At 44.5% G+C, this 25486-nt stretch overlaps 2 long non-coding RNA genes across 2 annotated transcripts in view; both read left to right on the forward strand.

Annotated features, from left to right (window-relative positions):
* LOC125930153 (uncharacterized) overlaps positions 1 to 25486 on the forward strand; it is an 82772-nt gene that overhangs the window by 46120 nt on the left and 11166 nt on the right. The gene's annotated exons all lie outside the window — the stretch shown is intronic.
* Positions 1566 to 12646, forward strand: LOC125930154 (uncharacterized). The gene is made up of 2 exons (XR_007460088.1): positions 1566 to 1648; positions 12463 to 12646. It is a non-coding gene; the product is annotated as an uncharacterized LOC125930154 (long non-coding RNA).

The following is a 25486-nucleotide window of genomic DNA, read 5'->3' on the forward strand; positions in this document are numbered from 1 at the left end:
ACTTGGCCATAACTGCCTACAAGGGAGCCTGGGAAATGTAGTTTTTCTTGTGGGTGTTCATGTGCCCCGTGGAAAAATATCAGGAAATCTATTTCTGAGGAAGTGGAGATTAGATATTGGCAGAGACGCCTAGCTACAAATGACGGTCTGTGCTGTAGCCTTTGAGACATAGTTCTGTTTCAGAGTCTTCCGGCAAGTTCTTTCCCGTGTTTGTTACACCCTTCAACGGCCTGCTTCACAACATGTGTATTTCAGGAAGAAATACCTTGATCGCCTTGAGCATTTCTTTCCTGACAGCCCCCATGCCTGTAGCCTACTACCTTCAATTCCCACTGCCTATTGGTCTGGCTAATTTCTGTGAAATCATGATCCGCGGTTAGTCTTCAAATGCCTAGGAGCCGGTGTTTGGGCACAGTTTTTGCTGGTGGAGCCGTGGTGAGTCCCTCAACTCCTCTGGGGCCCCGACTCCTCGCCTGTAAAATGAGGGGATTGTAGATGGTCCCTGAGGTGCCTCCCGGCTCTAACATGCCACGGTGCTCTTTTTTGTTTCCTTTCCTGACATTTATGACCATCCTCGGGGTGAGAAGGCAGTGAGTCCTGACCAGCTAACTACCAGGTGAGCTTGACAGCATTGGTTATAAATGAAGGCGTGGACTGCAAAGCTGGGAAATACAGCCCGGGGCCTGATTTGGTTGATGGCTTTTGAGAAACTGGTTCTGGAAATGAAAAATGTGATTTGTGTAAAAATTAGGGGAAGTCTTGCAGAGAACCCTGTAAGGTGGTTGCTGGTGGGGGGCTCATTTATCTGATGTTGCCCCTCCCTGCTCCAAGCTCCACCCCTACTTACTTCCACCTCCATTTTGCTGGTTTGTAAAACGAACAAACGCACAAGCAAAAAATAACTCTGAGATCCACAGAGAGGGGAGATAATTAAAGTCTTCCAACCAACCAGTGATAGGACAGGCTTGGTGGTGACTTCCTGTTTGTGACCCAGGGGTCACAAACTTCCTGTTTGTGACCCAGTATACACATATACACGTGTGTGTACTCTCTCTTTATCCTAAATGAACCTGGCTGCAAGTAGTTACTAAAATGAGCTACACTTGACCTCTGTAAACCTCAGTTCCCTCATCTGTTAGATGGGATTAAAAACCCCGTTCACAATTCTTAGGAGGATTAGCCAAAAAAATGTCCCAAATGTCCTTGACACTTTTGCAGTTGTGCAAAACATTCCAGAAATGTTCCCTCTTTTCTTCAGATATGTATTTAAGTGGATTCTTAGGCATGATAGTCCCTAAGCAGACATATCTCAGTTTACTTGAACATCTGCTTAGCTGGGCAGTTTCTCTGAGGACCCTGCACTGAACAAACGTTGAATACACACCCCAGGTAAACTGAACTTTAGGGCTGTGATCTGAGTGGGGGAGGACAAAGGGACCAGTAATGATTGACACTTATGTGCCCTGAGTGTGGCAGGTGCTGTATATGGCTTACTCATCACATAATTCTGATGATCATGCATCACTCTGTCACAAATGAGGTCATGAAGGCCTGGAGACATAAGCAACTTGCCCACAGGTTTTTGGGGGGTGAGAGCTGTGGGCACCTAGGGCATGGCCGAGTGGGACCAAGAAAGAGGAGTTTTGAGGTGGGTTTGGGAGGGAGGGTGAGATGGGGGGTGAGATGGGGGTGTGTGTGGTGAGGGGGTCCAGAGGTTCCATGAAAGGGCAGGTGGCCATTTCCCACTCTGGTAGGGGCCACTCTTAGTATTAAGTCTTAGTATTCTTAGTAATCTGTAAAAACGAATTGTCTTTCATAAAGCTTGTTTCTTGAGATTAGAAGTCAGTCTTTAAAAAAAAAATTTTTTTTAATGTTTATTTTTTGAGGAGGAGGGGAGGGGCTGAGAGAGAGGGAGACACAGAATCCGAAGCAGGCTCCAGGCTCTGAGCTGTCAGCACAGAGCCCGACACGGGGCTCGAACTCACCAACCATGAGATCATGACCTGAGCTGAAGTCAGAGACTTAACTGACTGAGCCACCCATGCACCCCAAAAGTCAGTCTTAAGTAGAGAGGGGAAATCCTTTCTTTCAGCACATAATGCTCCGAGACACTTTCCTGAATATTCTTCCACAAGCCTGTTACTTACTCTGCTAACCCTAAGAGATGGTATATTCCCATTAAAGGGGTGGGTAAATCAAGCATCCACCAGTGGGTTCATTTCCCTTATTAATATCCCGTAAGCTTCAGAACCCTGAGGTGGGACCCATGAGGCTCCTGACTACTTCATCAGCTGACCACCTGCTCCGTTTGCAGTCTCTGACCCCATTCCCATCCTTTATATGAGCAGTGACCTCTGCGTGTAGACAGACATCCTGCCCTGCTAACTCCCGCTCAGTCCCTCTGCCCTTCACCTACTTAGGGACAGCAGCCTCTTTCAGCTCTGTTGAGTGGGCTGGTGCCTCATCTTCGTGCACACCTCCACCTGAGCCCTGACCACTGTGTCAGAATTGGCTGTCGGTGTCCTTTGTCCTTCCCCAGGGAGCCCGTCTGCAAATCCCCAGCACCTGGAGACCAGTAGGTGCTTACATTGAATTTAATGGATTATGTTGCTATCTTAGACATTATTGTCAGTCATTTGCAGACTGAATGCTGTGGGGAGGGATACAGAAAATGTGTGATAAGTTTTCCCTTTCTCTGGGAATCTAGTCTCTGAGGTGGGACTGACTCAGAGAATAGGGCCCGCAACCTGCCCCTCGTGTGGCGCAGACACCTGGAGGTTTCCGAGGCGAGGCCGGTTCCCGGCAGCTGGAGCCATCAGACAAGCAGAGTTCTTGGAGACAGTTTGGGTTGGGTCCGAGGTGATGAGGGAGGCACAGGAGTGATGGTGGCCAGGGGGAGAGCTGGCTGAGATGAGTGGCCAGTGGGACGGCACCACGGGGTGGGAGAGTGCAAAGGCCTAAAAGCCAGAATGGGATTTTGATGTCATGAGAAATAGTGAGCCATGGAAGGCTCTCCAGCAGGGAGAAACAGGATGAAGTTGTGTTTTAGGCCAGTGAGTGCTGACAAGTGCTGAGGAGAAGCATCTGGGAGGAGGGGAAGAGGCGAGAAGGGCTGCTGCCATCTGACCTCCCCCACGTTTGCTCCGCTTCAGGCCTCTTCCATGTGGGTGTTGCCTGGACCCAACCCATACGTGGGCTGGAGAAGCTGCTTCCGTGTTCACTCATTCTTTCAGAACGTTTTCTGGGGACACCTGGGAGGCTCAGTTGGTCAAGCATCCAACACTTGATTTCTGCGCCGGTCATGGTCTTGCGGTTCATGGGTTCGAGCCCCGCGTTGGACTCTGCACTGACAGCGTGGAGCCTGCTTGGGTTTCTCTCTCCTCCTCTCCCTCTGCCTCTCCCCCATGCACATTTTCTCTCCCTCCCTCCCTCTCTTTCTCTCTCTCTGTCTCTCTCTCTCCATAAATAAATAAACATTAAAAAAAAAAACAAGCAAAACATTTCCTGTTGCCACCTACTATGCTCCAGTTCCCATGTGCTGGGAACTGTGCTGGGATTATAGATGCTTGTGCCCGTCCCCAGACACCCTGTGGCCGAGAACAGACATCACATAAACACACATCACACATCCACCTGATGACCTCTTTTACCTGTGCCCTGTCATTTAAGGAAATCATTGTGTTACGCATATAAGCTCTAGAGCTCTGCCCCCCACCCCACCGCGCACTCTCTGGGCTCCCCACTCCCATTGATTTGCCAGTTTTCTTGAAGGGGCTACCTTCTAAACAGTGTACACAGTGCTGTGGGAATAGGAGGTGGTCTGAGATGTGGTGGGGAGGACCCTTGAAATGCTGTCTCCCTTCCCTGCCCTTGGGTGCTTGCCCACTAGCTCCCCGCCACTACCCCCAGCTGGGGATGTGTGCACACTTAGGGCCTCAGGGCAGACTCTGCTGAGAAGCCCTTGAGATCTCAGCCCCCATAGGCTTGACGCTAATCTCTGTTGCTCCCAGAGCCCACCTACTCCCTACCCTCCGTGTCCTTCTTCATTTGTCCTTCGGGCCTCATTCCTGAGACTAAGGGAGTCAGGCACAGAGAAAGATGCTCAGGGATTCCTGGGCTCAGTTGCCTACATGCCCACCCACCCCGCAACACTCCCTTGAGGTTGAGACCCTCCAAAGAAGCTAGGGTTGAAGGACGCCCGCCTCCCTCCAGGGTGTCTCGACCTCCTTAGACTCAGCCTGTCAGTTACTGGTTGGAAACTGTCTCTGGTAGAACTGATTAGTCTGGGCAGAGACAGACACAGGTACCAAGGAGGACTGAGCATATCCTACGAACTAGGCTGTAGCACACGCATCACCCCACTGAACTACAATGTAACCCAGATATCTGTTCCTTATCCAGCCCAGAGGAACTGGGTTGGAATCTGGGTTAGGGTCAGGACTAGGTTTATTATATTAATTTCACACACGAGGCAATGAAGGCTCAGAGAGGGGAAGTTCCTTTGCTGTGTTCTCATAGATCTTGGTGGTCTGAGGGCACCCACCTTGCTCTGCTGAGGGCACCCACATTCCTGCAGCAACACAGGCTCCTGATGCCCTGCAAGGCTGGGGATGCTCCCACAGCTCTGCCAGGGTTCACTAGCTTCACCTACCTTACCATGCCTCAGAGCACCTCTTTCTGTCCACCTCCCTTGCAGGTGCTTGCTGACTTAAGCCTGCACTGATGAGGCACTGGAACATTCTCTTTTCTATGCATAGTAATGGGAAATATTGCAGAGCAAACATGGACCCCTGCAGAGCCACAAAGGAGATTCATTGAAGTTGGCATCAATTTTGCTTAGCTTCCTGCTGAAATATTTGCCAATCTGGCCAAGATTCTGAACTGCCTGGGGCCCGGGAACACCTCTTCTATTTAATGTTGTCCTTGAATGAGATCAAATTGCCAGAGGCTGCAGAGACTCCATTATGTGTTTCAGCTCCTTTGACTTTGGAGTCCAGGCAAGGTGATCTTCTGCGCATACCATGCTTTGCTTATGTGGTCCTCCTTTATTCTGTCTTTTCAAGCTTAAACGTTGCTAGCTAACTTGAAGTCTGACCTGGCAGAAATGCTGTGTGCCAGGGTCCAGCCACTGGGGCCCAGTGCCTCTCTCGTGGTTGGTGTCTTCGCTGGGGCTCTCTGATGCTGTTTACAAAGTACGTTGTCATGGTGGTTGCTCATGGCCACTGTGCCTGGCGAGCCAGTCTGGGGATTGTTATCTCTAGTTTGTAGTTCAGTGATGCACCCGACATACCAAGGCCATCCACAGACACCAACCCAGGCCTTCTGCCCATGACTGAGGCTCTCCCCTTTGTGCTTTCCACAGAGCCTTCCACAACCCCATGTACACATGCAACCCCTCTTGTTAGGGGTTCTCTGTGCTCTCTACCACCTCTTGTTAGGGGAATCCTGTAGATATGACAGAGACAGGACCCCGACAGGGACACAGGTTGTCTCAGCCTCTTGCCCTGTCCACTGCTGTCCCCTGAAGTCATCTTATTTCACACAGGCTGTCTCCAAAGCTGCCCACCGACATGCCTGTTCTTACAAGGATGGTGGCGTGGGCCTCTCAGTAGACTGTCTTTTCTTTGCCTGCCCACCCTGATCAACTCTTACAGACCCATCCATCCTCTCAGATTCTGTTGGTGACCAGAAAAAAGGATCTAAGAGTGAGACATAAATTGTCCCGAAGACCGTCCCTCTTCCAGGGCTGATGGTGGATTGGGGGTAGTGAGCAGCCTTGGGCTCCCATATATACTTGCCAACCCAATGCCTATTTCTGTCCTGCACCCCAACAGTTTATTCACACAAGTCCCTCCTGCTCCCTTGCCATCTTGGTTACTCCTAGTGAAAACTGGCCATTCTTGTAACCGTCACTGCGTAAGAACACCTTTGTGATGCCCCAAGGGGATGCCTGACCCTGTGGTTGAAAAGCATAGGGCTAGCGAACTGGGCCAGTGTGTTCAGGCCTGTGGGCCAGTTGTCACTTACAGCCCAGACAGGCAGTGGTGTGGACTCTAGATCCAGGTGTCTGGGTTTGAACTCGGCTCTGCCACTCCCTAGCTCTGTGATGTTGGGCAAATTACTCACGCTGTCTTTAGCTGATGAGTAAAATGTGGGCACACTAGTACCTATGTCAGAGGGTGGAATAAGTTAATGCTTATAAAGCACCTAGACCCATGCCAAACACATGATAAATCCTCAAAGTGTTCAGAAAAATGAGAGCCACTGTTATAATTCTGATTATGCTGCTATCTTGCTATTCCCATTCTTGGCCATCTTAATAACAACATAGAGTATGTATAATTTATCTCAGTTTAAAAAGTGCTAATATGCTTTCTCACTTTTTCAACATGGGTGAAGGTTATGGGCAATGGCCAAGGTCACAAAATCAGGGAGGTGGCAGTGCCTCGTCTTAACCTTGGTTCCAAGTTTTTTTTTTCAAATATCTTTATATTATTCAATGCCACCTCCTGTAGAATGAGAGGGAAATCTGGGAATGACTCAGTAAGACCACTCCTAATTGCTGGGGAAGAAAAATGCCTCTGAATATATCTCATTTTGAGGATAGCATGTTTGGGAAAAAAAAATAATTACAAACGAAATCCAAAGCCCATCCCAGAGCCAGCTGCAATTCTCTGCCAGCCATTGGAGTTCAAAGAGGGAGACTTAAGGAAGGTCTTGAGGAGAATTACTTAATTTAGAGCATTGGAAACCCAACAATTATTTGCTTAAAAATAGAATTTGCTGAAACAACTTACAGCTTCTTATTCTTCTCACTGCATAATAAAGTAATTAGTAATTTGTGTCCCTCCGGTAATTTTTCTCCGTCTTACAATCGCCAACAGTGATACTGTTGCCATGCTGGGGTTCCAGTACATAGACACACACACACACACACACACACACACACACACACTGATACACACACACACACACACACTCACTCACTTGTATCCAATCCCTGGAACAAGGTGGAAGTGAGAGTTTGTATTGTTGTTTTGTTGTGGTTGTTGGAGTGAAAATTCTGTGATCCCTATAATTTACTCATTACCATATGTGTAAGACACTCTGAGTGTGGTTTTCATAGGAAGTAGAAATAAGAGCAGAGAACTTTCAGAATATCTCCAAATATCATACAGAAATTATTAAGGAGTGTGGTGAGCAGCTAAAAACCAGGACCTTCCTGTGACAAAAGATTTTGTCCTGAACTACTGGTCTTATGAAGCTACCAAAAAAAACCCCTACATTTGTTTATATATTTGTTAGATTGAAAAGGATGAAACTATATAAAAATGTGGACAGTCTGAGAAAGTTCGGAGTGTAATTATAAGAGAAACTTACATGCCTTTTAATACCTAATATGGGCTAAATGTATAATCGGCGGTTAGAAACCAAGCAAGTTCTCAACAATTTGAAACAAAGCAATGGTAATGGGGATTTTATCCCTAAGTTTGTCTGACTGAGTTTATAATTGGCTTCAGGTGACTGTGGGAAAGTAGAGAAAGGAAGTTCGAAGGATTGTTCCTTTCCGTGTTTATCATGAGATAATCTATACTTGTATTCAAGCTACTATACTATATAAATAGTACTGTTGCTAACACTTACTCACTGTTCACCATTTACCAGGCTCTGTGTGAAGACATTTACCTGCATTTTATATATATCCTTTAATCAATTTTATAAGTTAGGTATAAATATTATTCCCATTTTATGGATGAGGAATGCGGCAGAGACCATGTTGCTCACCCAAAATCCATTCTTTGCTTTTTTTTTCCCATTATAACAAAACCCAGATTTCGTTTAGGGTGGCAACATAAGTGATGTGAATGGCCTATATTTTCGGCCCTCCCGTTGAACCCAGATGCAGCCCGTGACTAACTTCTGGCTGATGGGATAGAGGCAGGACTGTGTGTGGACCATCTGAGAAGTGTCACTTAATGTATCTGACTCAGCTGGGAGGTGCACCCTTCCTGTCATCTCTCCTGCTTTATACACTTCCTGCAGCAATGACAGCCAACACTGGGCCGTTTCCCCTAGTAGCTGGATTGGCAGTTCAGCCCCATTCTCCTGTTGAGAATTACTAGAAAAGCTAGGCAAAATAGATCTTTAGAAATCTGTAAGAATCTGAGAACTCACAAGGCACTGAAGATTTCTTGGGCCGAGTTCTTTGAGAAGAGAGAAGCCCAGTAAGGTGAGCCTGGATCTTCTGGCCAGTTTTCTCCTTTCTCCTAAGAATGTCTGGCAAAGTCCATTTGACATGGCTGAGGGGCCAAGATGCTGAGCAGAACTTTTGGCAGACTTAGGGAATTAGGAGCCTGGCAGGGGCGGGAGGCTCTGATAAAACCCCACGAGCTGGGTTAAGACCATGACTGGTCACATCACTGGAATAACATGAAGCAGGAATAGTCTGTCCCTGGCAGGGACTGAAGCCAGCTTCGAGTCACCTCAATCCCTGTTGGCATTGATACGATCGGGGATTGACGGTGCCCCGTGTCTCCTGCCAGAGGCAAATGTAAATTCTGTCCGAAGGAAATGTATTAGCAGAAACCGCAAGTTATCTCGATGGAACAAAGCAGGGGAGAGGATGAAGAAAATTTTGACTTCTAAAATGGCAGAGGAAGAAACTCCAAAAATCTGTTTCTGCTGAAAAGCGATAAGAACGCTGGCGAAAACCGTCAGGAATTGTACCTGTTGAGGGCCATAGCCCCCACAGCACCCCCATAGCACCTCAGAGCCCCACATAGCGATGAGGCATATGTTGTGCCCTGAAGGGTGGGATGATACACCATCCTTGCAGGTAATGTCTTCAGGCCGGGTCTCAGCCGAACACTAAACAGACCATCCTTCTATGACATCTTGCGGCTCTTGTGAGATATAGCTCCTTTCTTTCTGCCCCTCTCCTGCTAACACACTCTCTCTCTTTTTCTCAAAATAAATAAACATTTTAAAATGTCATGTAAAATCCACATAATCTATACAGTGTTTTGAGCGGTGTTAACCTGTTTCTTCTGACTTTGACTATTGTTGTTAATGTGTAAAAAGCATATATCCTTATTGTATCTCTGAGGGCTACTGCTCAGAAGGAAGCCCTGGGTACTCAGGAACCCAGGACAAGGAAAAACCATATGCTTACTCCCCCGATGCTCTGTTCAAGGGTTCTTATTGATCTAGCAGTCCATTGCTCTCTCTGTCCTTGTCATTTCCTCAGAGCTGAGACCATCCATCCATTACTTAGAATAATGTTAGAATAATGTTAGTTAATAACTTAACCTAAGATTCTTGGGACACTTGCTCTCTCACATTTATTCCTGTCGTTCTGCCTTCCTTTCTAGGATGGGCACCGAAGTGGAGGAATATGGACGGACTTAAATGATACCATACTTTGGTGGGAGGGGGCCTTCCTAGCCTTTTCCTCTTCTCTGGGGCTGTGCTGACAACATAAAATATATATACATATATATATACGTGTATATATATATATATATACATATATATATATATACACGTATATATATACATATATATGTGTGTATATATATATATATATATATATATAGCATTAGCTCATAGAATAAACATCAATAAATAATAAAGGCAGACATTTTCATACCATAATGAAATCATCTCAGAGGGCACATAAATAGTTCAAGCACCTGAAAATTTAAAATATTCCCCTAAAAATTACTAAGAGAGGACATTTTCAGTATTCAACAATTCAAAAATAAAAACAGTATCTTAAATTTGTGGGATACAACCAATGCTTTAATTCAAGGCATATGCATAGCTTTGAAATGCTTTAAAAAAATTAAACAAAAAATAAAATAAATTAGTTAAGTAATAATCTCAAGAAACTGGAAAAATAATCCATCAAACATAAGGAACTCAGTATTTAGAAAATATTTTAAAAATTAATTCTTTTTTAAACAATAATAGTAGACAAATAAATCTAAGAACGAATATAAATAAATCACAGAATAGACAATCTATGGCTGATACTATGATGGCAAGAGAAAATGCATAGATAAAAACATATGAGAAAGGAAATGTGTTAACAGATACAATAATTTCAAATGATAATTAAAAACAGCTTTATGCTAATATATTAATCTACCTGAAATGAATAAGTCTGATCCAATTAAAAAAAAACAACACATAACTGATTAGATTAACAAGAAGAGAAAGAATTGACCCCTAAACACATTCCACTTTTAGTTGATTTTGCTTTTAATTTTTTTTTAATTAAATTTTTTTAACACTTATTTTTGAGAGACAGAGCAAGACAGAGCATCAGTGTCGGGGGGTGGGGGGGCAGAGAGAGGTGGGTACACAGAATCCAAAGCAGGCTCCAGGCTCTGAGCTGTCAGCACAGAGCCTGACGCGGGGCTTGAACCCACGAACCATGAGATCATGACCTGAGCTGAAGTTAGACACTCAACTGACTGAGCCACCCAGGCGCCCCAATTTTTTTTTAATTTTAGAAAGAGAACATGAGTAGGGGAGAGGGGCAGAGGAAGAGAGAGAAAAATCTTAAGCAGGCTCCATGCTCAGTGCAGAGCCCAAAGCAAGGCTTGATCTCATGACCCGGGGATCACGACCTGAGCCAAAATCAAGAGTTGGAGGCTCAACTGACTTTGCCACCTAGGTCCCATTGTTTTGCTTTTAATTTTTAAAGGATAAAATAATTCCAATGCCATTTAAACTGTTCCAGAGTAGAGAAAATATTAAAATCTTCCCATTCCCTCACAAAAGAAATATATTTCTATAACAGACCTTGAGAAAGATATCATAAAATAGAAAGTTACAAACCATTCTCATTGTATATAGACACAGAATTTCTAAAGTGCTCACCAATCAATTTCAAGAATATATAAGGAGAGCAATCTATGATGAGTCCGTTGGGTTATTCTGGGAATACAAAAATCATTTAATATTAGGAAACAGAAGATTATATCAGTAAGTCTAAAGAGAAAATCTCCATCGTCTCAGTAGATGTCTAGAAGGCATTTCAGAAACTTCTGTACCAATTGTGAATAAACAGATATAGTAAACTAGAAATAGAGGCGTTTTTTTTTTTTAATTTTTTTTTCAACGTTTATTTATTTTTGGGACAGAGAGAGACAGAGCATGAACGGGGGAGGGACAGAGAGAGAGGGAGACACAGAATCGGAAACAGGCTCCAGGCTCTGAGCCATCAGCCCAGAGCCTGACGCGGGGCTCGAACTCACAGACTGTGAGATCGTGACCTGGCTGAAGTCGGATGCTTAACCGACTGCGCCACCCAGGCGCCCCAATAGAGGCGTTTTTAAATGATAAAGACTATTTATATTAAACAATAGCATATACCATATTTAAGGGGAAAACACCAGATGTAGTCTATTTAAAATCAAGAATAAGAGAAAAATGTCTTGACTCAGTGTATTAATTAATACTGTCCTGGATATGTTAGCTAACACAAAAAGATAGGAAACAAGCTGGGTGGCTGCAAAGGAGATCAGAGGTGCCCCTACTTGTAGTTAAGACAGTTATCTACCCAGAAAACCTAAGAGAAGCAGGTCACCAGTTACTGGAACCAATAACAAATTAGAAAGACGGATGACTATGAATAGATATTCAAAATAATCACTGTCCCAATTTAACATTGATAATCAGTTTAAACTTTTCTTTTTAAAGTTTATTTTATTGCCGTTTTGAGAGAGAGAGTGCGCACGCATGCGAGTGAGCAGGGGAGGGGCAGAGAGAGAGGGAGAGAGAGAATCCCAAGCAGTCTCTCTGCTGTCAGCACAGAGCCTGACATGGGGCTCGAATTCACCAACCGTGAGATCATGACCTGAGCTGAAACCAAGAGTCGGCCACTTAACCGATTGAGCTGCCAGGAGCCTCCAGTTTTATCCTATCTAAAACAATGACAAAGGTGTAATGTGCTAGGGACGATTCAATAATGAGTAAGTTTCCACTGATGAATACAAAGGAAGAGCAGAACACGAAACTTCCAGAAGACCGAATACTGAAGAAAGACCAGTTTATCCCAGGTTCATTTATAGGTTTAATTAATCTTCAGCAAAAATTTCAGGTATCTCGTAAAATAACAGATGAAAATAGTCAACTGTATTTCCAAAGAAAAGTGTTGATGGGACTATTTTTCTTTCAGAGAGCAAAATATTTTCAAGTGAAGTGTATCTAAATTAGGTTTTTTCTGGAAATTAATTTGGCCATTTATATCAAGCAGCTTTAACTCTATCACTCTGTAACTCCACCTTGAATAATTTATCCTAATAAAAATTTCAGAGATGCAGATAAAGTTTTATGTACAGGAATGTTCATCATGGAGGTGTTTACCATACTGTTTCTAAATTTTGCAAAGATTGAAATTCATTAAATCAATGAGGAACACATTTAAAAATACATACTATTCTGCTATTCCAGTTACAAAGAAGAATCTTTAACAACACGCAGCATGTTGTATTTTCCAAAGATGGCTACCTCCCATCCTACCTGCTCTTCTGCTGTATGACCTTGGAAGGATGAAGACTATTTCTCTGTCTCCTGGAATGTGGTTGGGCCCTGATCCACAAAACCATGAGCAAAATTAAATTATCCTTTTAAATCACGAAGTTTTGATGTACTTTGTTACACGGCAACAGATGAATGAGAAAATATGTAAAGGTGTTGTAGGTACATTAAATGAAAAACATGTTACCAAACGCTATATGCCGTGTAATTCTTCGCATAGTACAAGGAATGATTTATGCCAGAATGCTAGCAGTAGTTATATGGGATCATGGGATTAACTATGCTTCTCATTTTCTTCTTGGAGCTTGCCTTATTTCTCAAACTTCTACAATGACTTTGTATTGTTTTATAATAAGAAAAATTCCAAAAGTATGAAGTCATGTTTTTGAAGATATTTTGATGACAGATAAGCTCACAGTATAGCACTACCTGAAAAAAATGTGATTCAAATACTGTCTGTGAGGGGTTTCCTATTCCTTGGACCTTGTGTTGCCAAGAGGGAGCTTTGGCAAGAAAATACATTCAGCTTTTCTCTCTGTGTTTGTCCTCACTTGCTTTGCTTCTCTGTGGAGAGAAGGGATGATTTACTTAGCAGGTGAGATAAATGCTGTCAGACTCCACTGCTCCTAATTCCTCCTTTGGGGGGGTTTGAGTGCTCCCCAGGGGACAGACCTGGATGCTGGGGAGAAGTCTGCCCCCCCTGGTGGCAGGTGCTCTGTTCCTGCCTCCCAGTGTGTGTGCAGAAGGTGGGGCCAGGCCTGCCCTCTGAGGTTGGCTCTGCCCCTGCTTTGGGGATCGGAGAGTCCAAAGCAGCAAAATCATCCCATGTGCAGCTGACCAGGGAAGGGTCTGCCTTGAGAACCCCATTCTGAAGACTGGGCTGGGCATGGGATGAGAATTATAAGTCCGTCTGCCAACTCCAGCCGTGTTCTCTCAGTTTGCCCTGAAAGCCTAAAGCCTATATTTATTCATCAAAGTGAAAAAGAGTGGTTGATAATTATCTTCAAAATGTAGCAGTATCTATAAATGAACCCAATCTCATTTTACATATTTAAAAGCTCCATATTTAGGGGCTCCTGGGTGGCTCAGTTGGTTAAGCATCCAACTCTTGCTTTTGGTTCAGGTCATGATCTCACAGTGAGATCAAGCCTTGCACTGGGCTCTGAGCTGTGAGCATGTAGCCTGCTTGGGATTCTGTCTTTCCCTCTCTCTCTGGTCCACAGCCCACCTCTCACACGTACATGCTCCCCCCCCTCTCTCTCTGTCTGTCTCTCAAAATAAACAAATTAAAAAAAATAGGGGCATCTGGGTGGCTCAGTGGGTTAAGCGTCCAACTTTGGCTCAGGTCATGATTTCATGGTTCGTGGGTTCAAACCCCGCATCAGATTCTGTGATGATAGCTCAGAGCCTGGAGCCTGCTTCAGGTTCTGTGTCTGCCTCTCTCTCTGCCCCTCCCTTGCTCGTGCTCTTTCTCTCAAAAATAAAACGTTAAAAAAATAAAAATAAATAAAAGCTACACATTTAGACAGATACAAATTGTTTATATTACATATCACAAGAATTATGGAAGAAAGCACATAAAATAAATACTAAAGGTTATCTCTCTCTGGATGTTGGTATTGTGTCTTTATACTCTACTGTACAAGGCAGCATGGATTACCTTTATAATCAGAAAGAAAATCGTTACTAATTTTTAAAACAAAGTAGTATTCTCCGATTGCTTTATAATCTTATGTATCTGGGCTATTGGGACAGCTATTGCTGTGGTGCTTTTGAGGTCATGCAAGCTCTGTTCCCAGCATCCTTTGGGAATGCCAATTTTCCAGAATGAAATCCTAGTATAATCAGAAGAGGCACGTAGACTGGGCCTCTGGTAGTTTTGGGAAATGAAAATGCTTTATCTTCTACCATCATAGGAGCCATTTGCATCATTTGGAGAACATTTGTGTTGACTGGTTTATCAGTCAGAACAACAAACATAATTAACAGAGAATTTAATATAAGGATTTACTTAACGCGGGTATTAGGGAGCAGAAGGCAAAAGGGAACACTGAGGCAGCACAGAGATAGACGACTGTGGGAAACAGCTGTCATCTCTGTGGCTGGGGGCAACAAGGGAAGAAGTTGGAAGCCGGGAAGAAGGCATCTGCAGAACTGGGACCTCAGAGCACAGACGACAGCAAAATGCAAATATTTAGGAAGTAATGATTTTGGGATATCAGTTACCATTGTTGGTTTTTTTTAAGATTTTACTTATTTTTTATTGAAGTATAGTTAACACACAATGTTATAGTAGTTTCAGGTGCACAACGTAGTGATTCAGCAACTCTGTAAATTATGCTACGTTCACAAGTGCAGCTACTGTCTGTCACTATACAACGGTATAGTGTCACAGTATCATTGACTGTATTCCCTATGCTGTTCCTTTTATTCTCATGACATATTCATTCCATGACTGGAAGCCTGTATCTCTCTCTCCCCCTTCACCCATTTTTCTCATCCCTCTACCCTCTCTGGCAATCACCAGTTTGGGGTTTTTTTTGTTTTTTTTTTTTTTTTGGGTCTGTATTTATTGGTCTGTTTCTGCTTTGTTCACTTGTTTTGTTTTTTTTTTTTTTAGATTCCACATATAAATGAAATAATATATTTTTCCTTCACTGTCTGACTTATTTCACATTAGCGGAATACCCTCTGTGTCCATCCATGTTGTCTCAAGTGGCATGGGCTCACTCTTTTTATGGCTGAGTAGTACTCCGTTGTGTATGTGAACAGATAAAGAAGATATATATCATCTTTTGATGAACATTTAGATTGCCTTTATATCTTGCTAATGTAAATAATGCTGGGACAAATAAACATAGGGGTGCGTATGTCTTTTTGAATTAGTGTTTTTTGTTTTCTTTGGGTAAATACCCAGTACTGGAATTAATGGATCATATGGTATTTCAGTCTCTCTCTCTCTCTCTCTCTCTCTCTCTCTCTCTCAACCAGTACTGGAATTAATGGATCATATGGTATTTCAGTCTCTTTCTCTCTCTCTCTCTCTTTTTTTTTTTTTGTGGAACCTCCATTCTGTTTTCCACAGTGGCTGCCCCAGTTCTCATTCTCACCAACAGTGTGTGAGGATTCATTTTTCTCCACATTCTCACTAACACTTGTTATTTCTTGTCTTTTTGACACTAGCCATTCTGACAGGTATGAGGGGATATCTCATTGTGGTTTTGATTTGCATTTCCCTGATGATTAATGATGTTGAGCATCTTTTCATGTGTCTGTTGGCCATCTGTATGTCTGCTTTGGAGACATGTCTACGCAGGTCTTCTGCTCAGTTTTAATTGGATTATTTGTGTGTGTGTGTGTGTGTGTGTGTGTGTGTGTGTGTGTGTTTGGGGGGGTCTGTTATTTCTTTAAAAAGGCTTTTTCATTTTGAAATAATTATAGACTTACAGGAGTTTCAAAAACAGTACCCCTGTACCAATTGCGATATCCTCCCCCTTTCCCCAATAGTGACATCTGTACATCATTAAAACCAGGAAATACGTTGGCAAAATATGATTAGTTTGAGTACAGACCTGGGCCAGTTTTTGCATTTACTCATTTTTTTATGTCTTTGTGTTCAATTTTAGGACATTTTATCACCTAGAGAGATTTGTATAACCACAACCACCACAATCTAGATATAAAACCGTCCCATCATCACAAAGAAACTCCCTTTTGCTGCCTCTTAATAGACACACCTTCATTTCCCTTCTGTAACCCTGGCAATCGTTGTCTGTTCTTCCTCTCTGTAATTTGTCTGGGTTATGGAGTGAATCATGTCCCCCCAAAAGTCATGTTGGAGTTCTTACCTCCAGGATCTCAGAATGTGACCTTATTTGGAGGCAGGATCTCTACAGAGGTAATCAAGTCAAAACGAGGTCAGTAGGATGGGCCCTAGGACACATGACTAGTGTCCTTCTAAAGGGAGGTTTGGAGACATACGGGACAACGGGGAAAACACCACATGAACATAAGGGCAGAGATAGGAGTGATTCTTCCATGAGCCAACAGAGGCCAAAGATCGCCAACAAACCACCAGCAGCTAGGGGAGAGGCATGGAACAGATTCTTCTTCCTAGGCCTCAGAAAGAACCAGTCCTGAAGACACCTTGATCTTGCACTTCTGGGCTCCAGAACTGTGAGAAAATAAACTTCTGCTATTTAAGCCACCTGATTTGGAGTGCTTTGTTACCACAGCTCTGACAGCACAGCTCTAACTAATACACTGAGTTTATGTAACTTAATTAAAAAAAATTTTTTTTAATGTTTATTTATTTTTGACAGAGAGAGAGAGAGAGAGAGAGAGCATGAGTCGGGGAGGGGCAGAGAGAGGGAGACACAGAATCTGAAAGAGGCTCCAGGCTCTGAGCTGTCAGCACAGAGCCCGATGTGGGGCTTGAACTCACGGACAGCGAGATCATGACCTGAGCTGAAGTTGGACGCTCAACCGACTGAGCCACCCAGGTGCCCCTGTAATTTAATTTTTAATAGCAATTTTGCTTAAAGTTAGCTTACAAAATCCCTGAAATTCTCTTGAGCAAGCTTGTTCCAACACATCATTGCAAGTAAGGGAGCATAATGAGGCTCGTTCTGGGAGCATGGAGAAAACTGGAAATTGGAACCAAGCTGCTGCTTCCAGAATTCAGAGGCACTGCTGGTGAGGCAAACATGGAGGGTCACGTGCCCCTATCACCTAGTCTATGGGGAATCCAGCTGGCTAAGCAGGGAACGTGGCTTTTGGAGCTGCAAGCACCCCTATCACAAAGCTCAGAGACAGTAGCTTAATATCCAAACACCCTGGTTCTTTTTTTTTTTTTTTAAAGACTGTTCTAGAGACTAAAAGACTAGAGAATAGTCTCTTTTATTTAGCTCAGCTATCGTTATGGGTTTTCCTTTGGACCATGAAGCTGTTGGCCAAGGAGACAGATATTTCTGGCTACTTACATTCGTAGTTTATAACTTATTTTGAGAAACTTATCACATGTAACTTATTTTGAGAGTTTTATTTAAAAAATACTCCTGTTTTTTTGTTTTTTGTTTTTTTTTAATGTGCTGCCTTTCGCCTTGTGTTGTATTCCCAAGAGTGGGTTGACCGTATTCTCTCAAGAACGTTACTTGATTTGATAATAAAAAAAGGTATGGGAAAGTAGGATTTGGTATATGAAAATTTAATTTGCAGAAAGCAAATTTTTGAGAACACGTATGTTCTTTAAGTACAGTGAGATTGCCTTGTGATGCCTGGAAATCCATCACTCCCCTTGAAAGGAAAAGCAACTTAGCGGGGCTTTGAGGGCGAGGAAAAGGACTGGCTCACTCATTGCTAGGCGGGCTCCCTGTGTGGGTTAATTCTCTCCTTACTAAGTAGCCTGAGATGAGTGGAATTGCTCTTCTCGGCTCCCTAAGACCAGCCCAATATCTTTCCTGCCAGCTTTGAGCATAGTGCGGTCCCCCAGCACATCCCACTAATGATCCAAATTGCTACCACGGCATCTGTGCTTATGGCTTTTAGACACACCAGCTAGAGGGATTCCAACCTGGGAGAGGCATTTCTGCTAGAGCCGACATCTTTCCTACTGCACACCCACCGCTTCATTACCTTCTCGGGCATCTTATTTCCAGCTTGTCCCTGCAAAACAAATGAAAGCTTCATACCTGTCTCCATTATAAGCGTAATGCCAGGGTTATTGCAGAAATCTTCAGAAATATAGCAAGTCGTGGGAAGTAAAATGCAATTTGAGGTCATGTGGCTTAAGTTTAATAGGAAAAGGAATCACATGTCTGTATTTACTCAGAAGATGATGTAATCTCCTCCCTGCTGCCCACGGAAATGTATATCTTGAGGAGCAGTAAGCAAAATGTGATGTCCATAGCCCTTTGCTCCCTGCCTTGGTGCCTGGGAGAGCCTAGAACTGCCTCATGGACCCCGCAGGGAATCTCCAGGGTAAGCCTGTGAGGCTTACCTCTGTTTCCTCATTCTCTCAGCGCTCCGCTCTTTGGCAGTTCAGTTTTGGATTGTGGCATATTGTGAAAAGAACACCATGTCAGGGTAAGACCAGTTGGAGAAAGCAGAATACTTTGTCATAATGCTCACGGCTAAGGTCTCGGCTGGGATGGCAAGCTGTAGGTACGGTACTATAATGGGTAGCAAATACTATACATTTGGGGAAGTACAGCGATGCGGAACTCATTAGAGAAAGACGGTGGGAGTGTCCATCCCTCCCCGCGGTCCCTAACTTCCTCTCTCTCTCTCTCTCTCTCTCTCTCTCTCTCTCTCTCTTCCCCCTAGTGGCAGGAAGTAGCCGTTTAACTGTTTATCTCCAGCTAGGACCTGCCATTCATATGTAGATCTGTTCCCCAGTCAAGCAGGCAATAATTAACATGAAAATTTTAACTGAGGTTGCTTCTGTTTCTTGCTCTTCAGCAAGAAATGGAGAGACGGTATAATGGCAGTTAAAGCAAGGACATTGGGTTCAGACTTGAGTTCCAGTCTCAGCCCTGCCAATGAATTGCTGTGGGACTTTGGCAAGTTATGACCTCCTTCTGCACTAGTTTCCTTATGTGGGAAAGTGGGGCAAGAATCCTCTTTTTTGCAGTGTTTTCAGTGTAAAAGAATAAACGTTCTAATACACATGGTATTTAACAGAGCACCCACACACAGTGATCACACAGTAAGTGGTAACAAGTATTTAGCATGGGATTCCAGGAAAGAAATAGATGTCAGCAACCACCCAGACCCTTGGTAGGGGTGGGGTGTTGGGGCAAAGCGACAAAGGGTGCAAGCCCAGGAGCTCCACTCCTTGTATAGAACCTTAGTTGTGACGGACTGGATTTGGGGCTGCTGAATCGGCGTATGGACACATACCCTGCCAATTTGTCTTCAGCTGTGTCCCTGAGATCTGGATTTTCCAACCCGCATTCCCAAATCTGAGATGTATCCCTGGGAGGGAGGCTGGAAACAGGAGAAAAAGAGATTGTGAGGGCAGGTACTCGAAAGAGATCAGAAATTCAAAGGGCAATGGGGTCACATGAAGCAGTAAAATCACGAGAACTTTCAAGGTGAACAGCCTGTGCAGCGCCGGGGTGGGGGTTGAGCAGATTTTCCTCCTGCTCTGCCCCTAACTGGCCATGTGTCCAGGAAAAGCACTTTCCTCCATTCTCTTGCCTGTCAAATGGGGATGATGCCGTCCCTGCACCTGCCTCTTGGGATTTTTCTGAAGATGAGAGGTAATGATAGTTGTCAACATGCTTTAATCCAGAAGGTCCTATAAAAAGTTTTGTGTTATCATAAAATAAGTGACTGGTGTGAATAAATGGCCTCTTTCCTAACTTTACATATAAGCTCGGTCCTTGGGTTTCTTCTCCAAGAAACTGCTGTAATCATCCATAAATATGGATGTGTTTAAAATTTTTTTTTAATGTTTATTTATTTTTGAGAGAGACAGAGACAGAATGCGAGTGGGTTAGGGGCAGAGAGAGAGGGAGATACAGAAGCAGAAGCAGGCTCCAGGCTCTGAGCTGTCAGCACAGAGCCCAATGTGGGGCTTGAACTCACAAACCGTGAGATCGTGACCTGAGCAGAAGTCAGACGCTCAACCGACTGAGCCACCCAGGCGCCCCAATATGGATGTGTTTTAAATGTGACGTTGAATTCATAAGTAACCTTTAAGAGTCAGTGTGGAAGACGAAGAACAGGGGTGTGGGGAGGAGGAGAGAGCAGAATGTAATATGGGAAATGTTTTGTAATTTGTAAAATGTTTGTATTTTATCCAGTGTTTATTGAGCACCTCCTTTGAGACAGGTACTCAGGGTAGTGGGCACTGAGTGGTAAAGGAGGGGCATAGTTCCTGCCCGGAGATGAGCCAATGAGCAGAACCATAATACCAAATACCCTCTTTCGTTCCATCTCAATCACTCATGTCTGCAAGTATAACCTGGCATCACCTGAATCTGTTCCACCTTCAAGATCAATAATTTAAAACCCCTCATCTTCGAGCACTGGGTGTTGTATGGAAACCAATTTGACAATAAATTTCATATTATAAATAAATAAATAAATAAATAGATAGATAAACCCCCTAATCTTCAAGGTCACGGTAAATATTTGATCACTAACCTTATGTGCAGCCATAACATTGCCCAGCAATTATCCTGTACCTCCTGCTCTGTTTGTCCTTCCCTCTCCTAGATGACCCTTGTGTCTCCCTCTCTCTTCTCAGCCCCCCTTCTCTCCATCCCTCTCTTCACTTTCCACTGATGCTCTTTTCCCCCAATTTACTGAGAAAATTAACACCACTGGCAGAGAACTTGCAAAAGCTCCCACCCGCATATGGATCCACCTATCCACATTGCTGTCCTGTTTCCTGCCAGTAGCGATGAAGTAGGGCTCTGCCTCAGCCTTCCACCGGCCCCTCCACCTGAGGACTTGCTCCCTTCCCCTCTCCTACTCAAGAGCATTGCGAGAGCAGTTCCCACCATTCTGTCCTGAATTATTCATTTGTATTCACGATTCACTTTGCCCCTGTATTATGCCAGCCATTCCCATCAGCGTGCATATATGTTGCTATTTCTTCCATTTAAAAAAGCCTCCAGTCTATTTTGAGCCTCACTCTCCCTTCCAGCTACCACTCCATTCATCTCCTTTGCTTCATGGCGAAACTCCTAGAAAATTGTCTGGACCCACTGGCCCCAGTCTTTCTCCTCTGGGGGTTACTGTGGAAACAAATCTTTTCAAGGTCAACAGTGATGTCCACACTGCTATTCAAGTGACCATATTCCTTGGTTCTCATCTATTTGGACTTATCAGCTGTACTTAATTCAGTGGTTCCATCTCCTCATCTTGAAGGGTTTTCTTCTCTTGGCTTCTGAGACAACCCCTTTCTTCTGGCTCTCCTCCTCTCTGGTCTCTCCTTCTCAGTCTCCTTGCTGGCTTCGCTCATCTTCCTGCCCTCTAAACCTGGGGATGTCCCAGGGCCTCATGCTCAGACCTCTTCTCTTTTTCACCCTTACTCTCAGGGCTGGAGGCAGAAAATGTTGAGCCAACAGCACATAGATGGCACTTAAATAGATGGTATTTAAAACCAATGGGATCGGATGAGGTCACCTCGACTCTTTGGAACTCCTTACCTCAATAGCCACGCGACAGCTCTCTTAGGCGCCTCCAACTTAACAGGCTAGAACCGAGCGAGTGATCTTCACTCAAAACTCCTCCTACAGACTCCTACAGTCTCCTCCTACAGACTCTCTCATCTCAGCTAAAGATAAACTCCACCTTCTCAGCTCCTCTGACTCAAAACCATGGGGTTCACCTTGATTATGAGGGCACTAATCGTATTCACGAGGGCTCCATGCTACGAACTAATCGCCTCCCAAGGGCCCCACTGGGATTTAAGATTTCAAATATGACTTTTGGCGTAGGCGGGGGGGGGGGGGGGGGGACAGATTTTTTGTCCCTTGCATATACATCTGTGAACCCCTAAGTTAGAGCTTCAGCTCACACCTCTGTGCGGGGCTGCTGACTCAAGTCTGCTGTACCACTGCTTCTCAATCCTACGTTATCTCCATTTGCATTTCCCAAAGGTACCTCAGACTCAACTCATGATCACCTCCCTCTGCGAACCCCTGCCCAGTTCATGTCTAATTTTCTGTTTCTCATTTTCAGTGTTCCCTATTTCAGTGAGTGGTCGTGCAGTCCATTAAGTCAGAAATCTACAAGTTTTCGTTGAACCTTTCTTCTCTTTCTATCAAGTCTATCGAGTCCAGCTTCAATCCCTATTGATTTGATTTCTGAATATCCTCCCACGGTGTCTGTCCTCTTCTCCCTGCCTCTGCTGCCACCATCCTGCCACCAGGATGCCTGCCACCATCACGGCTCCCCAAGCCAGCCCGAAAGCTACCCTCTGGTGTCTCAGCTCTCCTACAGCCTCCCCAAGCTGCTTCCCACATTGTAGCTGGAGTGGTCTTTTGCAAAAGCAGATGCCATCATGTGAGTCCAGACCTCTAACCTACCTCATACCTGCAACCCTTGAACAGCTCCCTTTTGCTTCCTGAGATTGACCCATGCTCCTCGCTGGGGCGTACGAATCCCAGCGTGGTGTTTCCAGGCTAGCTCCCCAGTTATGTCACACACCTTTCTCTGCTTCATTCTCCGCAGCTGCCACCCTGACCTTCCTAGCATTTTGCTCCATCTTCCTGAAAGATCTTTGCATAAGTTCTTCCTTCTGCCTGGAAAGCCACTCTCCTCCCTCTTGCCTGGTTAACCCCTGCTAATCCTTCAGATGCCGGCTGAAGCCTGTCACTTCTCTGGGGAAGCCTACCCACATCATAGTCCATGGCTAGCTTCTTAATTATGCTCGGAAGTAGAAATTTCTTTGTAGTGCTAAGGCCCTTTGTATTACACACTCACAGTGGTGATTTTTTACAGAAATTAGTATATTTCTTCTTTACTACAGTTAAAGCTCTATTAGAGTATGGGCTATATCAGATTTTGTTTACAGTTGTATCCCCTGGGCCTAGCTTAGTGTCTGACACTAAGGAGGTGTAAAAAATATATTCAAATGATCAACTGAACATAAATTGTAATACATGCCAGTAAAGAAATGACCAGAATGCAGAGGTAGAAGATGTAGCTAATGAGGGTGGTCAGGGAAACCTCTCTCAAGCCATAACATGCAACTGAGTTCTGAAGGAGGAGGAAGCGGCAACCAGGGGGAGAGCAGGTGAATGTATCTCTCGGGAAACAGATGAGTATATGCAAACCCAGATAGGGGTATGGATCCAGAGAGGCAACTTGTGTTTTAGAAAGGAGCCAGGAAGTGGGTACAAGCTTCTTCACTAATTCTACACGTATTTACTGAAGGCTTGCTCCATACTGAAACGGACAGGCACTGGGCAAGAGTCCACGAAGTGGAGAGTCCTGTATGTTCAAGGGAAAAAGGAGGCTGGAGTGGCTGGAGTGTAGGGGGAGAGGAGACAGCTACAGAATGAGCTTAGAGCATTGGGCAAGGCCCAGATCACTTAGGATTTATTGGCCATGATGAGACATTTGTGTTTATTTGCAGTATAATGAGAAACCATTAAAGGTTTTAGGGAGGAGGCATGTCCCATGACCTAATTTCTGCAGAGATAATAGGTTGTGCATGTGCAAGACCAGAAGTGAGAACATCTGGGGAGGAGGCCATCCAGGTGAAAGCTGGTGACGGGTTGAATCACGTATTTGGAAGTGACTGGAAGAGAGGTGGATGGAGTCAAGAAATACTTTGGAGGGAGAAACAAAACCAACAGGACTTGGTAGTGGATTGAACTGAAGGCAGAGAGACAGATTATAATTCAGGAGGTGGCCTCGTTTCCTTAGTTAAGCAATTATGTGGATATTGGTGCCATTTATAGAGTTGGAGGAGCATGAAGATTTGAGGGGGACAAATTGAGGATTGAGTGTTGGCTTTGTTAACTAGGAGATGCCCATGAGGCATCCAAGTGGGCATTTCAAGGAGGTAGTTGTGTGTATGAGTCTGGAACTCAAGAGGAGGGATGTGAGTTGCAGATCTAAATTTGCGGGCCATCAAATTACGGACGGTACTTAGAGCAGCGAGAATGTGTATAATCATCCAAGAGAGGGTGTAGAGAAGATCAGTAGGCTAAGCCCCGGGAAATGCTAACATCTGGTGGGCAGGTAATGAGGAGATGCTTGCAAAGAAGACGGAGAAGTGACCAGGGTGGAAAAAGGACCCTCAGGGGAAGGCAGACTTGTGTCAATAAGGAAGGTGTTATACCTGAGCCAAATGAGGCCGAAGGATCAAGTTCTCAAATGTACTTAATGCCACTTACCTGTACACTTAAAATGGCTAACGTGATAAACCTTATGTATATTTTACCACCCACACGCACACGCAGAGGTAGCAATTTGTGTATTCTGGCTGAGAGCGTGTTGTGTTAGTAGCTCAAAATGGAAAAGATGAATGGAAAAGAATAGGCCAGGAGTGAAGGCCACATTCCCCGGGCACTTGAAGAGAACCTCCCGCAAGTCTGTGCACAGGCGCAGGGCGGAGGGGCCCCTGGGCACGCTGCTCTTGAGCCCAGAGAGGTACCAGGCCATTTTGTCAAGGCTCCACTCTTTTTACGGCAGTCTGCAACCTTGACGCCAGGGAAGGGATGCTGGCCTGTGGCTGCCATCTCCTCAAAGACCCCTCTGAGACACTGTGTGTCCACACAGCTGGCCCTGTGTCTGATGACCATGAACCCAGAGCACTGAACAAGCGGTGAATTTTCTCACCAGCTGCTCCAACATGGCCTGTGTCGACTTGAAATAAATCTGCATTGCTGGTGCCCAGAGATTAGAGAGGCCTTCCGAACCAGCGATGAGCCAGCCTCCCACACGGGGAGAACTGGGATGTGGAGGATAAGGGTATGGATCCAGAGAGGCAACTTGTGTTTTAGAAAGGAGACAGGAAGTGGGTGCAAGTTTCTTCACTAATTCAACACATATTTACTGAAGGCCTGCTCCATACTGAGCACGGATAGGCACTGGGCAAGAGTCCTGCCCTTAGGGAGACTGCGTTCTAATGAGACAGACTGTAAGTAAGAAAAAGGCAGAAATGAGTAACACATGGATGGTGATAAATGCTCTTCAGATGAATAAAGCACCATAAAGACACAGGAACCGTTAGGAGGGTGTTAGTCTATGCGTTAAATCGATATCGCACAAAATAAATACTATACATTAAATAAATGCACAGTTGGTATGATTTTATATAGTGATAAGTACTTTCTTAGTCTGTTCGAGCTGCCATAACAAAATGCCATAGACTGGATGGCATATAAACAACAGAAACGTGTTTCTCACGGTTCAAGAGGCTGCACGTCCAAGATCACGGTACCAGCGTGGTAGGGTTCTGGCGAAGGCC

Source organism: Panthera uncia, chromosome A2 (genome assembly GCF_023721935.1).
Source record: "Panthera uncia isolate 11264 chromosome A2, Puncia_PCG_1.0, whole genome shotgun sequence".
Lineage (NCBI taxonomy): Eukaryota > Metazoa > Chordata > Mammalia > Carnivora > Felidae > Panthera > Panthera uncia.